General features: G+C 35.6%; 1 pseudogene; it reads right to left on the bottom strand.

Moving 5' to 3' along the window:
• Positions 1-2,447: 2,447 nt before the first annotated feature.
• Positions 2,448-5,725, bottom strand: LOC130830870 (beta-defensin 133-like; annotated as a pseudogene).
• Between the last annotated feature and the right edge of the window lie 764 nt (positions 5,726-6,489).

The following is a 6,489-nucleotide window of genomic DNA, read 5'->3' as shown; positions in this document are numbered from 1 at the left end:
CTAGGGAAGTCCCTCATACTATATACTCCTAAGTTAACACTGACAAGTACAAACACAATCTAATAATATAGCATGTGAGTTTCTCTTGAAGTCTTACTAGTATTTGTTTTATTCAATATGTGGAGCATAAGTTGGGAATACAGCATTTGCTAGAATGTCTCAAATTGGGTCTACCATCCCCTTAGGTCATGTCTTTCTCTCTGTACACCTGGATTATTTCAATAGTCTCCCATCAACTCTCCCTGTGCCCATGCATTCTAGGTACGCTCCCCCACGCTGGGGTACTTTACTGATTTCCCATATGCTACTCTTCCTTGTTATCCTGTAGGCAACAGGGAACTAATGAAATCTTCTCAGTTTCTTTCACTAGCGGAGAGGCTCATATATTTACTATTTGACAAAAAACGATTCTCAGATTTAATAACAGCTAAGATTGGGCTGCTGAAATGAATCCCAGGAATTACCAAGAAGGATGTCCCAGTTGTCAGGGTGTACTTCAAGTTCAAGTTCTGAGAGCTGGAGTCCTCCTTTCCCAAGTGCAGTCTTTAATGCTTGGCAGGATTCCCCTTTCACCTCCATCTTTTCTGCCTCTCATGTACAAAGCAGCCAAGAACACAAACATTCAAAACAAGGCTCTTTATGACTAAAGGTATTGTCAGATAGAAGATTCAGCTCCAGGAGAGGAGGCAAGAACACCTGAATGGGATCCAAAGTTTAACCTTATTCTTTGTCCCCATAACCTGTGGAATGAGGCCTGGCTGTACACCTTGAAAAAGTCCCTGATTTATCATTGCACTTAGCTCTCAAACAGAATTTTACAAGATGCTGTTTCATGCGGTAGTAGTTACAGAACGTTTCAGCTTTCCAACTTTATAAAATTAAATGTAAGGTTGATTAATTAGAAATTTTAAAAGTTCATTTTTTAAAGTTAGAATATAGGAGCTATACAATCATTAATTCTTTTGAACTTGGCTAGCCAAAAATTTAATATTACATTTTGATGCTAATTGCAGTTTTACATTTTTGGTGAAAGTTGGAAAGTGATTAAGTGGACATTTTTAAAAAGTAAAAAAGAATTAGGGTTTATATGCTTACTGTCCAGAAGTCACTAAAACTAAGTAATTATTGAGTCAGTATTCATATCAAAGGCCTCAAATAACTTTTGGCACCTCCTCTCTCTAAATGTGGTGAATAATGTTAATTTATTTTGATCCTCTCAAGTGCTAAGAAAAGTAGCTGTTGTTCTATAAGATTCCTATTTCTTGCCAGCTCAGTCATTTAGTAATTTAATAAGTTGCCAAATTAGAGGTTTGGCAAAGCCAACGTATCTTGCTTTTTTCCCTTTATTTAATCTTTTGTCCACAATTAGTGCCCATAAATGAGTTTCTGGGTGAAATAACAGCAATTTTGTTGCATTGTTTTTCCTTTTTTTGAGAAAAATAATTGACAGTGAATGTTGCCTAAGACAGTATAGCCGAAAGTAGGAAAAGGATGATTGGGACCTCCTGAGAAAGAACAGAATAGTATCTCAATACCTTCTCCTTTGAGATTCAAATTTATTGAAACCTGTTGGAGTTACCACTAACAAGGTACAAAAATCAGACACCCAGAAAATAAAAATTTTATTTGGGGTAGAGAGAGATGAGACCACCAGACTGAAGTAGAAGACCCATTACCACTTTTGCTACCATTGTCACTGATAATGTTCTTCAGCAGCTATTTTAGGGTTAGGTCAATTATCTCCTTATCAGGCATCAGTAATAATGACTATTGCAACAGGTTTCTGACTCCACAGCTAGCTGGCCTGTTCTCCAGTTCCCATCACTTCCTGTGGCATCTGTGGCTTTTCCTAGCCTTACGGTAATGTGATTGAGTTCTGACTTCAGAGCTGGACTATAGCAAGCTTGACTGACTACTTGGGCAAGACTGCCAGTGTCGATGGGCTCTAGTGGCTATGTCTTCTTTCCAGATATGGCATCTTTTTAAAATTCCTTGTGTAAGAGAGCAAATACATGAAACTGAAGGGCTGACCTGACTCCTGAACTTCCTGCTTGCGGTGAACTAAGTCAAGTTCCTTGATGTGTGATCCGATGGAGATCCTATTTGTTCCATTTCTTTGGTCTCTTTCAACTTCTCACTCATTTGGAGAAGTGCTCCTATCAGTTTGGATACATTTGGATACATTTGAAAGGAACGGTCTTGATAATAATAAATTTTTTGGTGTCATTTAACATTCTTCTGCCAGATAATACAGAATTGATATCCAAAATAATGAAATATTTTCACAGAACCACTCAATATACTGGATATCTCTCACTATTGTCAGGTCCTTAGAAGAGAAACTAGTTCCTCAAATGATGCCATGTAATCAAAAAAAGCAACATGTACTAGGCAGGAGTGGTTAGAATTCAGGCTTATCTACTACTAATCATGATACTCACTGCAATTTACTTTTCAGGGATGTTGATTTTTATTTCAGACTTCTACATATAACAGTTGGCATTTAGTTTTGTGCAAAAACCAACTGATGTTTCAAAATCATGGCACTCATGTCCACACTTGCCTCTCTTGATAAAGCATCTATAGGTGTCTTCCGTGGCAAGTTTCACTGCTAAAAGGCAAAAAAGCACATAAACCATTTAGTCATTATATGTGACATAGGGCCTTAAACTCGCAACAAATCAGTTGTTGACATGAAAATTATTATAGCATCAGCACATGCTAAGTTTCTCCCACCCCTGCCTCAATGGGGATTTAAGAAGTCATTTATTTTGCTATTTTTCTGTCAGTGACAGTTTTGTGATTCGTTGTCAGTTCTCTCTCCAACTGTTGGCTGGGCCCAGTAGTGGCTACAGCTTAGTTTTCCACGAAAATGTATAAATGGTTATTGTTAGATCCAGAGTAGCTTTGGAACAGACATCGTATCTTCCTAAGGGTACCTACCCACCTGATTATTTTTTCCTCTAATTCAAAAGAAATTAAACACTTAAATTTTTTGGCTTTAGGATTCAAAAATGGGAAAATCAGTTCATGTTGTTTAAATTGCGGTCTTGCTTTTATCTTTAGGACTCTGAAGGGAAGAATGAATAGAATCCTAGCAGGCACTGTGTTACGAGGGATTCTTTGAATGCACACACAGATCTGAGACTCTCGGGGAAGAAGAGGTTGCTGTACTGGTGATGCTATGCATGGCCAGCCTTAGACACACAGTGAAGAAGGGTGAAATTGCTTAGCATTTCTTTGTGTTTTCTTTTCTCAGACTCCCCTCATTTATAAAGTACTCCAGTCTCCATTACTACAACATATACCAACAAAATCATCCACATCACGGATAAAAGACTTGCTGTTTCACCTCTTTAAGAAATGTCTGCATTTTTAAATGGGTCACTAAGGGAGCAAGACTCACAAAGTAAAAGCATTAAACGTAATGGTGAATTATCAGGCATCTGCAAAGAAGGTATACGAATAGCGTTCTTCCCTCTTTCCCTAGAATCTTACTATATAGGACCCAACTGTGATGGAGTTGATGCTACTGATAACCGAATACATATTTATGCCCTCTGATTTCAGTAAACTTATATTAGCATAAAATCTCTGTTCCTTTGGATAACTAGACCTTATAGGAAAAAAGTCAAACCCATATTACATAGATCTTTTTTTTCCACATATTTTAGGACACGTGATATCACTGTTCCACTGTATAAATTAATGATGTCTCCTTATTTGTAATATCTAGAGAGATGTTATTTATTGCTTTTGATGCCGGAGGGAAAAGACATGATCTCACCAGCTTAAAAATGCATCCTCAAATTACACCATCCTACATGAGGGGTGTGAAGCATGTATGTCGACTTAATTGGAATTTACAAATAACAGAAGATGACAGCTGTCAAGCACCAGTATGAGGAAAAGAATAGCATTATTTAAGTGGCAATTCTAAATTAGCATATTTCCACTAGTAACAAAAACAACAAACATCTTTTCTCTAGATAACAGCTATTGCATCATATAAAAATTCATATTTATGTGCAAGAAGGAATTGCAAATTTTTCAACTTTTAGATGAAACCACGCACATGTGCAAGTCTCTTAGGTTTCTGAAGATACTGAAAATGTCATGAAGGTTTTCACATATGTTTTTCAAAAGCAAGTGACACAAGGGACACATGTAAATCATGATAACGTGACTGAAGGTAATATTATATTCCCAGATGTGGTTGTTCTATATACTAGTCTTCTCTATTTTAAGGAAATCTTTGGGGTTAGTAAAAACCAAAACCTGGTTTTCATTTAATTTGTTCTGAGTTTAGAAAGATGTCATATAATAATAATCCTCATAATTTTCATCTGAGAAAATTTATTTTAATTGTAAGATAGTTCAAACCATTTGCATCTTTTACCCAAAATACTTAGGTGTCTGAGTTTTTAAATTTTCTCAGAGATAGACTTAACTGTTAGAATGCTTGGTTTTATCTATGCTGTTAAGGAATGGAGTTTGAGTTCAATTACTAAACTATTGAAGTCCTAGGCTACTTCTGAATCAAAAGTCCCTAGAGTTTTATTTGTTTGCTTGCTTGTCTTATTTGTTTCTAAAGTGAGTGGAATTATTTTCTTGGATGTGTGTTTTTACAGTGTTCTTGCATATACAAGAAAAATACTTTTTCTGTCTCAAGTAGCCTGAAATACAGTCAAAACAGCACATCCAGTGATCTCTATCAAGACACAACCCTCAGCTGCTAATCCAGCCTTAGAGTGATGAATACAAGTGTTTATGAAGGAGGTACACAACTCAAGCACGTCAAATCCCACAGGGTAAATATTGCATCCATTGTTTCCTACAATAGTTGTCAAAGAAGAGTTTCGTCCTCCAAAATGAGATGCCAAGAAATTACTTTTTTTCTAACATGTCTCAATACAATGTAAAAGTAATTACAATATTTAAGAAGGACATAATATATATTGTAGTCTATATTAGGCATTTTGCATATTTACATATCAGTAATCCTCATGATAATATTATGAAGCAGACTTCTACACTTAATTTGCAGATGCAGAAATTGATGCTGAAAGAATTTAAATGACCGGATCCATTTACATAGCCAATAGGTGGGAGAAACCAAATATGAACCCAGATATCAGTAACTCCAAAGTCCATGTTTGTTTCATTATCTAATATTAATTGCTATGTAATTGGACCTGCAGTAATAGAGCTATTAAAATGTTTTTAGGCTCTAAATCAGTTGAAAATACCAATATTTTTAAAAATGAGAATTCTCAAAGTAAATTGCAACATATTATAGCCAAATCTATCATTCAGTGTAAGTTGGTGGAAAATCCACTGTTACTGCAAAACACACAGTGCCTCATTGTTTCTCAAGTATCCAGATGATTATATTTTAATATCCTATCTAACTTGTCTTTCTGGATAGCCACCTTAGACTGAAAACAAAGTGTTTGGTCAAGTCCTCAAACTGTCTCCCATAATGATATTGACTCACCAGAAACCTTACTTTTTAGTAAGGTCACAGGTCCTTTCTTTATGATTTAATCCTGGGACCAGCACAAACTACTCTCTTGGCAATTCAGTCACTCTGTCTCCAGTTGGCATCAACCATGACTTATCCCCTCCATAAAGATTTCAACCATTCAATTAACTTTTCCATTTTACCTGGTGGCAATGGGGCCAGAAAGAAAAATACAACAAGGAGAAAGACAAGAATCTTCATGATTGAAGAAAGTCAGTCAAATCAGCAGCTCTGGAGTCTTTCAGTAAGAAGAAGGTGGGGAGTGTATCTTTTTATATTTCTCTCCCTGCAGAGATATGAATTCAGTCATTCATGTTTATCAAAAGTTAACATTCCAATTTAGCAGTGCCTGGGGCAAAAGTGCTGGATATTGTTTTTCTTTTATCTTGGTAATGTAAAGGGCTTAGGACATCTCCAGCAGATTACTATAATTTTTAATAGCTCGTTGTCTAAGTAATTCCATATCACTGGAATTTTTTACAGCAGGTCTGAGGAGTACAAACATGAGAATTTAATCTTTGCTTATCTTTTTCTGTTTCTTAAGAAGCCATACAAAAATAAACTACTGAATTTTAAAGTAGTAGAAATTCTTGTCTACTAATTTATTACTTTTGCCACTAGAACCACATTTCCCCATGTGATCTATGGTCATTATTAAAACCCTCTTCATCAATACAGAAATAAATAATTCTTTGCTGTCTCTCACATGTAGTGTAGATCTTAGAGACACAATAGAATAAGAAAATTTCACATGTACTCACACACATATACACAGCCAGTAATAACGTGTGCAATGTTGTATTTGCAAGATGCCAAATGATGACACCATCAACAAATACTTAAAGTCATATTAATAAGAGAATGAATTATTTGAATGGTGTTTGTAAGGAGTTATTTTAGTTATGATTGTATAAAGGGGATGTTTAAAGATCCAAGTCAAATTATGCTTTGGGTGGTTTTTTTTT

Source organism: Hippopotamus amphibius, chromosome 11 (genome assembly GCF_030028045.1).
Source record: "Hippopotamus amphibius kiboko isolate mHipAmp2 chromosome 11, mHipAmp2.hap2, whole genome shotgun sequence".
In the NCBI taxonomy this organism is placed as follows: Eukaryota; Metazoa; Chordata; class Mammalia; order Artiodactyla; family Hippopotamidae; genus Hippopotamus; species Hippopotamus amphibius.
Note: the sequence above shows the minus strand (reverse complement) of the source record. Positions and strands in the feature narration are given on the sequence as shown.